At 42.1% G+C, this 11043-nt stretch overlaps 1 long non-coding RNA gene across 1 annotated transcript; it reads right to left on the minus strand.

Moving 5' to 3' along the window:
* Positions 1–748: 748 nt before the first annotated feature.
* LOC123743367 (uncharacterized) lies at positions 749–4615 on the minus strand. Its single transcript, XR_006770096.1, has 3 exons — positions 4519–4615; positions 1153–1245; positions 749–942 (listed from the first exon to the last, which is right to left on the minus strand). It is a non-coding gene; the product is annotated as an uncharacterized lncRNA (long non-coding RNA).
* Between the last annotated feature and the right edge of the window lie 6428 nt (positions 4616–11043).

The following is an 11043-nucleotide window of genomic DNA, read 5'->3' on the forward strand; positions in this document are numbered from 1 at the left end:
CCTCTCTGTCTTTTAGAGCCCTGTAAAAGGCTGTGAGAAACCTATCTTGAAGATCTATATCCTGATCAGTGTCCTCATTGATGATATCTTCAATCAGTAGAGGTTCTACCTCAGAAATGATTGTATCAAGCTGTTTAGCCGCATCATCCTCATCAACGCATCATCCTCATCAACGCATCAACACATCATCCTCATCAACACATCGTCCTCATCATCCTCATCAACACATCATCCTCATCAACACATCGTCCTCATCATCACATCGTCCTCATCATCACATTGTCCTCATCAACACATTGTCCTCATCAACACATCGTCCTCATCAACACATCATCAACACATCATCCTCATCAACACATCATCCTCATCAACACATCATCCTCATCAACACATCATCCTCATCAACACATCATCCTCATCAACACATCTTCATCATCAACACATCATCCTCATCAACACATCATCCTCATCAACACATCTTCATCATCAACACATCATCCTCATCAAAACATCATCCGCATCATCCTCATATCATCCGCATCATCCTCATATCATCCTCATCATCCTCATCAACACATCATCCTCATCAACACATCCTCATCAACACATCGTCCTCATCAACACATCGTCCTCATCAACACATCGTCCTCATCAACACATCGTCCTCATCAACACATCGTCCTCATCAACACATCGTCCTCATCAACACATCGTCCTCATCAACACATCGTCCTCATCAACACATCGTCCTCATCAACACATCATCCTCATCATAGCTCAACCCTTCATCAGAACCATCATTGACCTCATCATCCTCGACATTAACACCATTGAATGTATCAACCGGTTTAGGTGTTTTACTCAGTATGTCTTCAGCGTCCTCTTCCTCCTCTTCCTCTTGTTGTATTGGGTCTTCTGTGTTTGTATAGGCCTTGGAGGAGTCTGAAAGGAACATATATACAAAATAGTGTATTAAAAATAAATATATATAATAGTATTAAATAACCAATAATAGTGATAAATGAAAAAATGCTTTTATTTTTATTTTATTTATATATTTTTAAACAGTACGTTTTAAAATATATCAACACATCAATATATCCTGTTTCTGTTTCTCTCTGTTAGGCCATGTTTTCATGTTAGTTAAATTACCTTTGGTTGTTTGATGCCTGTTTTTCAGAGGAGTCGATGTTGTGTTTCCTACCCCGTTGTCCTCTTGATGTATAGACTCGGCAAGATTGGAGTCTGAAAAAAATTACAATATTTGAAATTGTTTTAACCTCTATGGGCTAGGTGGGACGCTTGCGTCCCACCTACTCAACAGCCAGTGTAATCCCGTGGCGCGATATTCAAATACCTTAGAAATGCTATTACTTCAATTTCTCAAACATATTACTATTTTACACCATTTTAAAGACAAGACTCTCGTTAATCTAACCACACTGTCCGATTTCAAAAAGGCTTTACAATGAAAGCAAAACATTAGATTATGTCAGCAGAGTACCCAGCCAGAAATAATCAGACACCCATTTTTCAAGCTAGCATATAATGTCACATAAACCCAAACCACAGCTAAATGCAGCACTAACCTTTGATCTTCATCAGATGACACCCCTAGGACATTATGTTATACAATATATGCATGTTTTGTTCAATCAAGTTCATATTTATATCAAAAACCAGCTTTTTACATTAGCATGTGACGTTCAGAACTAGCATACCCCCGCAAACTTCCGGTGAATTTACTAAATTACTCACGATAAACGTTCACAAAAACATAACAATTATTTTAAGAATTATAGATACAGAACTCCTCTATGCACTCGCTATGTCCGATTTTAAAATAGTTTTTCGGTGAAAGCACATTTTGCAATATTCTAAGTAGATAGCCCGGCATCACAGGGCTAGCTATTTAGACACCCAGCAAGTTTAGCCCTCACCAAAGTCAGATTTACTATAAGAAAAATGTTATTACCTTTGCTGTTCTTCATCAGAATGCACTCCCAGGACTTCTACTTCAATAACAAATGTTGGTTTGGTCCCAAACAATCCATAGTTATATCCAAATAGCGGCGTTTTGTTCGTGCGTTCAAGACACTATCCGAATGGTAAAGAAGGGTGATGAGCACGACGCATTTCGTGACCAAAAAAATCTAAATATTCCATTACCGTACTTCGAAGCATGTCAACCGCGCTGTTTAAAATCAATTTTTATGCAATTTTTCTCGTAAAAAAGCGATAATATTCCGACTGGGAAAGCGTGTTTACGTTCAAAGAGAGAGAAAATAAAAACATCTCGTGCCCTCGTGCACGAGCCCCAGTCTGATGGTCCTCTGATCGGCCACTTACCAAAGGCGATAATGTGTTTCAGCCAGGGGCTGCCTCGATATCATTCAGCTTTTTCCCGGCTTCTGAGAGCCTATGGGAGCCGTAGGAAGTGTCACGTTACAGCAAAGATCCTCAGTCATCAATAAACAGAGCCAAGAAGAACAAGAACTTGTCAGACAGGCCACTTCCTGCATGGAATCTTCTCAGGTGTTTGCCTGCCATATGAGTTCTGTTATACTCAGACACCATTCAAACAGTTTTAGAAACTTTAGGGTGTTTTCTATCCAAAGCCAATAATTATATGCATATTCTAGTTACTGGGCAGGAGTAGTAACCAGATTAAATCGGGTACGTTTTTTTTATCCGGCCGTGCAAATACTGCCCCCTATCCCCAACTTAAGATATTCTTTCAAAAAATTATAACTGTAATAAAAACAGGGCGTATCCATAAAGAGCTCATCAATGCAACTGTTTTCAGACCAATCGTCCTTCTCGGTCAGAGGTGACGCCGCTCGGTGTACTTGAACTAGGGTTCTGGGAGCCTTGCAGGACTACGATATGGTGTAGGGCCTGATTAAATACTGAATGTCTAGGGTTCTGGGGAGCCTTGTAGGACTATGATATGGTGTAGGGCCTGATTAAATACTGAATGTCTAGGGCTGTTTGGAGGCGTGTATATGTGTGACAAATCTTCGATTCTTGGGCTGTTTTGAGTTTTGTCAAAGCCGGCGGTAGAGAACGGTAGAATATCGTCGTTGTCACATTCTGACAGGTAAAGGGGTTATTTGTTATTGTAGTTTGGTCAGGACGTGGCAGGGTGTTTGTTTTATGTGGTTCGGGTTTTGTTGGGCTATGTGTTTATGTAGAGGGGTGTTTGTTTAGAGTGTTCCGGGGTTTTGGGGCTATGTTCTATGTTAGTATATTTCTATGTTCTAGTCTTTTTAGTTCTATGTTTAGTTTGTTGATTTGGCCTTCAATTGGAGGCAGCTGCTAGGGGTGTTGCTAGGGGTGTTTTTGTAATGGGAATTGTGGGTAGTTACTTCCTTGTTTAGTGTCTGTGCACCTGACAGGACTGTTAGTGTCGTTCGTTCGTTCGTTTTTGAATACGTGTTTCTTTAGTTTTTTTCCTTCTTTTACAATAAAAGGTATACACATTTCCGCTGCAATCCTTACGACACCCGTTACAGTCGTTTTCATTACCCTGGAAGTCATTCACGGTTAGAGCCCATAATGCCTCTGGTGATCTTGTCTGGGGGCTGTCAGCTGTAAACACAAGATTAGCTTTTTAAAATAGTGGACATGATTTGTTTAATTCTTAATGTATAAAGATTATTACGTATTTTACTTTTGGCTCAAGTCTATAGTATCTTGATGGCGTGGGACTGAGTAAATATACACCTGTAGTCTGTTATTAGTCATTTTATTATTGACTCACGTCTATAGTATCTTGATGGTGTGGGACTGAGTAAAGATACACCTGTAGTCTGTTATTAGTCATTTTATTATTGACTCACGTCTATAGTATCTTGATGGTGTGGGACTGAGTAAAGATACACCTGTAGACGGTTGGTCCTCAAAATCATCGTCTTCTATAATGATCACTTCTGATGGTTAATGATCCAAATCAATTATTGCGGGGAACACCTGGGTAAGTGTAGGGTATCCTATAGATGTTTTAAACAATATTAAAATATATGTATATATTTATAAAAATATATACATTTTTTTACTTAAAAAATATATACATTTGACATAAAACACCAAATAGTAACAATATTAATGACCTGAACTCTGGATGTCATCCACTCTTAAATTGTCTGCAGAAAACCATATATAAAACAACTGTTAAATATTTGGAGAGAGAGGGAGAGAGAGAGAGAGAGAGAGAGAGAGAGAGAGAGAGAGAGAACATTGTAGCTACATTCAACAAGCACTAAAACATCTAAAATGAAAGTCATGTAATGTTTGGTTATGTAACTGAACATCCACTAGGTGGTTACAGTGGTCCAGTCTTGAGTAGAGCTTTTGCGTTGTGAGTATTCATGTATCAATAACCCCTCCTCTCAATTAATATATATAAATATATATGGTTATATAAAACCTTATAAAAACATTCATTTTATTATATATATTTATAAACAGGCATATTTAGATGTAAAAAGCATTCATTAAATTGTAATTTCAACTCACCTTCAAAACTCTCAATAGGGGGATAAAGGATTCCCAGATTATCTTTTAGCTGTTCTGTCTTCAGAGCTGCAAAGCTACTGTGTCCTCAATGAGACAATGTAGGAACTCTCTGCTTATAGGCTGTAGGTGAATGGACTCTCTGCTTATAGGCTGTTGGTGAAGGGACTCTCTGCTTATAGGCTGTAGGTGAATGGACTCTCTGTTTATAGGCTGTTGGTGAAGGGACTCTCTGCTTATAGGCTGTAGGTGAATGGACTCTCTGTTTATAGGCTGTTGGTGAAGGGACTCTCTGCTTATAGGCTGTAGGTGAATGGCTGGGATTGACGGAGGTGTCAGGGCTGTAAACACTGGTTGACTCTTCATATGGGATATGCAGAGAAGTCTTCTGGAACATCAGAGGTTAGACATGTTTAAAAACCATTGCTTCCTACACACACACACAGAGACACACACACACAGCCACATGACCCCCCCTCACGGGGGATATACAGAGACACACAGACAGCCACATGGCCCCCCCTCACGGGGATATACAGAGACACACACAGAGACACACACACAGAGACACACACACAGAGACATGACCCCCCCCTCACGGGGGATATACAGACACACACAGACACATGACCCCCCCTCACGGGGGATATACAGAGAGACACACAGCCACATGCCCCCCCCCTCACGGGGATATACAGAGACACACACACAGCCACATGACCCCCCCTCACGGGGGATATACAGAGACACACACAGCCACATGGCCCCCCCTCACGGGGATATACAGAGACACACACACAGACACATGACCCCCCCTCACGGGGGATATACAGAGACACACACAGCCACATGACCCCCCCTCACGGGGATATACAGAGAGACACACAGCCACATGGCCCCCCCTCACGGGGATATACAGAGACACACACACAGCCACATGACCCCCCCTCACGGGGGATAGACAGACACACACAACCACATGGCCCCCCCTCACGGGGATATACAGAGAGACACACACAGCCACATGGCCCCCCCTCACGGGGATATACAGAGACACACAGCCACATGGCCCCCCCTCACGGGGATATACAGAGACACACACAGCCACATGGCCCCCCCTCACGGGGATATACAGAGAGACACACACAGCCACATGGCCCCCCCTCACGGGGGATATACAGACACAAACACAGCCACATGGCCCCCCCCTCACGGGGATATACAGAGACACACACACAGCCACATGGCCCCCCCTCACGGGGATATACAGAGACACACACACAGCCACATGGCCCCCCCCTCACGGGGATATACAGAGACACACACACAGCCACATGACCCCCCCTCACGGGAGATATACAGACACACACACAGCCACATGGCCCCCCCTCACGGGGATATACAGACACACACAGCCACATGGCCCCCCCTCACGGGGGATAGACAGACACACGCAGCCACATGGCCCCCCCTCACGGGGGATATACAGAGACACACACACAGCGACATGGCCCCCCCCTCACGGGGATATACAGAGACACACACACAGCCACATGACCCCCCTCACGGGGGATATACAGACACACACAGCCACATGGCCCCCCCTCACGGGGGATATACAGAGACACACACACAGCGACATGGCCCCCCCTCGCGGGGGATAGACAGAGAGACACACACACGTAACCTGTTGAGGTACAGATACAGAGATTGTCTGATATTTCATTCAATGTAAATTACATTTTTAAATCTTTAATACCAAAATGCGTACATATTACATGTTATTACTGAACAATATTACATATACATGTTAATTTGTCATTATTATTGAACAATACTACATATACATGTTAATATGTAATTATTCTCTAATTCCTTTCTTAGAGAAAGGGGCCTTGTGAAGGGTCTATTGTAAACCAACACCACCATCCGTCTCTAAATCTCCATCAAGCTGTGACCGGTTCAGACACTGTCTCTTCCTCCCTTGATCTCCAGCACCTTCCAGGTTTCGTATGTTTTCTTTTCCATGATAGATCAACCTTCTTACCTTTAGGCCCATGTTATGTCTTGAAGACAGAAGGGCCCATCGCCTTAAATGTTCACGATGTTGGACATATTTTCTACTTGTTTCATAATTTCAAGGACTTTTAAAATAATTTCCCCACCTGAAGCTAAAGACAGGCACAAAGTAGTAGACCTCTGTGCAGGCTTTGGAAAATACATACGAACAGATTTGGATGCATTTGAACTATTGAATTCGGCACAACCTAAAATTGTCACTTTGGAGTCTGAACTATATGCCACTGAAGAGATTCTTAGGGCTTTCAAATCATCTCTCCTGCAGACTTCCTCTTCCAATGCGTACCCAGGCAGGGATGTTCCACTCAGGACCTGTTAGATCTGAAATAGAGCATGTCTTATCTTAAGCCATTCTCTCGTCCACAACGCAGGAGAAAAACATCCTGTTTTTGGCTGAAAAAGGGTGCTGAGGCAGCTGTTTGTGAAAATCTTCACCGTAGAATCGTCCGGTTTGAAAATGTAACCCATATGTCCGTCACTCATATCCAGCACCCCATTAAAACAATCAGGGGCCTCACAAAGAATGGCATCGATGGTTTTGTCAATGTGTTCATGACACGAAGGACACAATACACCGACAATTGGTCTAGGAGCATTTTTTATGTAGTTTATCTCTCTTGAGGTTTCCTGTCACTCTTAATGTTCACATCTCTTACTTATACTGAGGCATACCTACCCCGGAAATGACTGTTTCATATACAAGATCCCTAAACAGCAGAGATATCAGTTCACTACAACATGACTGTTTCATATACAAGATCCCTAAACAGCAGAGACATCAGTTCACTACAACATGACTGTTACATATACAAGATCCCTAAACAGCAGAGATATCAGTTCACTACAACATGACTGTTTCATATACAAGATCCCTAAACAGCAGAGATATCAGTTCACTACAACATGACTGTTGCATATACAAGATCCCTAAACAGCAGAGATATCAGTTCACTACAACATGACTGTTGCATATACAAGATCCCTAAACAGCAGAGATATCAGTTCACTACAACATGACTGTTACATATACAAGATCCCTAAACAGCAGAGATATCAGTTCACTACAACATGACTGTTTCATATACAAGATCCCTAAACAGCAGAGATATCAGTTCACTACAACATGACTGTTACATATACAAGATCCCTAAACAGCAGAGATCTCAGTTCACTACAACATGACTGTTACATATACAAGATCCCTAAACAGCAGAGATATCAGTTCACTACAACATGACTGTTACATATACAAGATCCCTAAACAGCAGAGATATCAGTTCACTACAACATGACTGTTACATATACAAGATCCCTAAACAGCAGAGATATCAGTTCACTACAACATGTCCCAACTCTTCCAAATGTTCAAACACATTCCACAGTTCAACAAGGTCACAACACATCAATCACCAGGACAGTTTTATTACAAACAGATGCTTTACTTCAAATGAGCAGCTGCACTATCAGGTTACATAAACACTCACTCCATAGCGTGAGAACATCCGGACAGGATGTCCATAAAAGGGCATAACCATGTGATACATAAAATAGGTCATCAATCACTTTTTGACACATACCGTCTACTGTATTCTCTCTGTGGTGTATGAGTTAATAAAGGGAAAGGGAATTGAGATCATTTTTCTACAAGAAATGCATAGTAATATGGAAAATGAAGTTATGTGGCAACAGGAGTGGGGGGACAGTGGTATGTAGTCATAAAAACTCAAAGTGGGGGTGTGGCCTTCCTCTTCTCAAAAGGGTTTTTGCCTTTGTCATATGAGGTTGTAGAGGTTGTTGAGGGGAGGTTATTAAAGTTAGAGTGAGATATGAAAACATCCCTATGTGTTTAATAAATGTACATGTCCCAGTAGTGGCAGTAGAGAATATGTTTTTTAGAGACATTATCAAATACCATTGAGAAATATAATACTGAGGACTATTTATTTCTTGCTGGGGATTTTAACTGCAGTCAGTGATTTAGATAGAAATCACAAAGAACCTCATATAGCCTCAAGGACTTTTTAAAACACCTCATTGTAACACATGAACTATGTGATATTTGGCGTCAAAATCGAGGCACGAGACAGAACACATGGTCTAATGTGAGAGAGAACACCATCTCTCTGGACAGGTTAGATAGGTTTTATTGTAACACTGTGTGATGTTTGGAGCCAACATGGAGGTAGGAGACAGAACACATGGTCTAATGTGAGAGAGAACACCATCTCTCTGGACAGGTTAGATAGGTTTTATTGTAACACTGTGTGATGTTTGGAGCCAACATGGAGGTAGGAGACAGAACACATGGTCTAATGTGAGAGAGAACACCATCTCTCTGGTCAGGTTAGATAGGTTTTATTGTAACACTGTGTGATGTTTGGAGCCAACATGGAGGTAGGAGACAGAACACATGGTCTAATGTGAGAGAGAACACCATCTCTCTGACCAGGTTAGATAGGTTTTATTGTAACACTGTGTGATGTTTGGAGCCAACATGGAGGTAGGAGACAGAACACATGGTCTAATGTGAGAGAGAACACCATCTCTCTGGACAGGTTAGATAGGTTTCATTGTAACACTGTGTGATGTTTGGAGCCAACATGGAGGTAGGAGACAGTACACATGGTCTAATGTGAGAGAGAACACCATCTCTCTGGCCAGGTTAGATAGGTTTTATTGTAACACTGTGATGTTTGGAGCCAACATGGAGGTAGGAGACAGAACACATGGTCTAATGTGAGAGAGAACACCATCTCTCTGGTCAGGTTAGATAGGTTTTATTGTAACACTGTGTGATGTTTGGAGCCAACATGGAGGCAGGAGACAGAACACATGGTCTAATGTGAGAGAGAACACCATCTCTCTGGCCAGGTTAGATAGGTTTTATTGTAACACTGTGTATGTTTGGAGCCAACATGGAGGTAGGAGACAGAACACATGGTCTAATGTGAGAGAGAACACCATCTCTCTGACCAGGTTAGATAGGTTTTATTGTAACACTGTGTGATGTTTGGAGCCAACATGGAGGTAGGAGACAGAACACATGGTCTAATGTGAGAGAGAACACCATCTCTCTGACCAGGTTAGATAGGTTTTATTGTAACACTGTGTGATGTTTGGAGACAACATGGAGGTAGGAGACAGAACACATGGTCTAATGTGAGAGAGAACACCATCTCTCTGGACAGGTTAGATAGGTTTTATTGTAACACTGTGTGATGTTTGGAGCCAACATGGAGGTAGGAGACAGAACACATGGTCTAATGTGAGAGAGAACACCATCTCTCTGGACAGGTTAGGTAGGTTTTATTGTTTTGAGCATCAATCTCAGGTCTGTAAATCCAGTGTGAAAACCCCAGTGGGATTGTCTGATCATTGTTTAGTAACAGAGGTGGTGTACATTAACGCTGTAAAACCCAAAAGTGCATACTGGCATTTTAAAATAACTTTATTGAATGATGATCACTTCAGGAAATGTTTTAGGACAGTTTTGTATCTCTTCAACAGTGGTGGGATATAGGGAAAATCCAGATTCAACAATTCTGTAATCAATACATAATGAATGTCACCAGAGATATAACCAGATCAATGAACGCCCTAGAGTCTGAAATAGTGGAACTCCTGACGTTAGTTGAGACCACAGGAGATCGAGGCCATATTCAGGCACTCAAGAGGAAGAAAGTCACATTGGCAGACCTGCTGGGTATCAGAGCACAGTGGGCATTGGCAGACCTGCTGGGTATCAGAGCAGAGTGGGCATTGGTGAGAAGTACGTTTCAGGGAATCTCTGAAATGGATGCCTCAGCCAAATGTTTCTTTGGTTTAGTGAAAAAGAATGGACAAAGGGCTATGTTGGGAGAGGATTAGCTAGCAGTAGTTAACGATAGTTTGACCAGAGGGTTACTATCGTTAAGCTGCAGAAGGGTTGTCCTCACCCTACTGCCAAAAAAGGGTGACCCTATGGAGGTGAAGAACTGGAGGCCGGTGGCCTTAATGTGCACTGATTATAAGATCAAATCATACGGACCAGTCCTACTGTGTTCCCAGCAGGCAGATAGGGGATAACATTTCAAATCATACGGACCAGTCCTACTGTGTTCCCAGCAGACAGATAGGGGATAACATTTCAAATCATACGGACCAGTCCTACTGTGTCCCCAGCAGGCAGATAGGGGATAACATTTCAAATCATACAGACCAGTCCTACTGAGTTCCCAGCAGACAGATAGGGGATAACATTTCAAATCATACAGACCAGTCCTACTGTGTTCCCAGCAGACAGATAGAGGATAACATTTCAAATCATACAGACCAGTCCTACTGTGTTCACAGCAGGCAGATAGGGGATAACATTTCAAATCAAACAGACCAGTCCTACTGTGTTGAGGCAGATAGGGGATAACATTTCAAATCATACAGACCAGTCCTACTGTCTTCGCAGCAGGCAGA

The sequence above is a fragment of the Salmo salar genome, chromosome ssa06, assembly GCF_905237065.1.
Source record: "Salmo salar chromosome ssa06, Ssal_v3.1, whole genome shotgun sequence".
In the NCBI taxonomy this organism is placed as follows: Eukaryota; Metazoa; Chordata; class Actinopteri; order Salmoniformes; family Salmonidae; genus Salmo; species Salmo salar.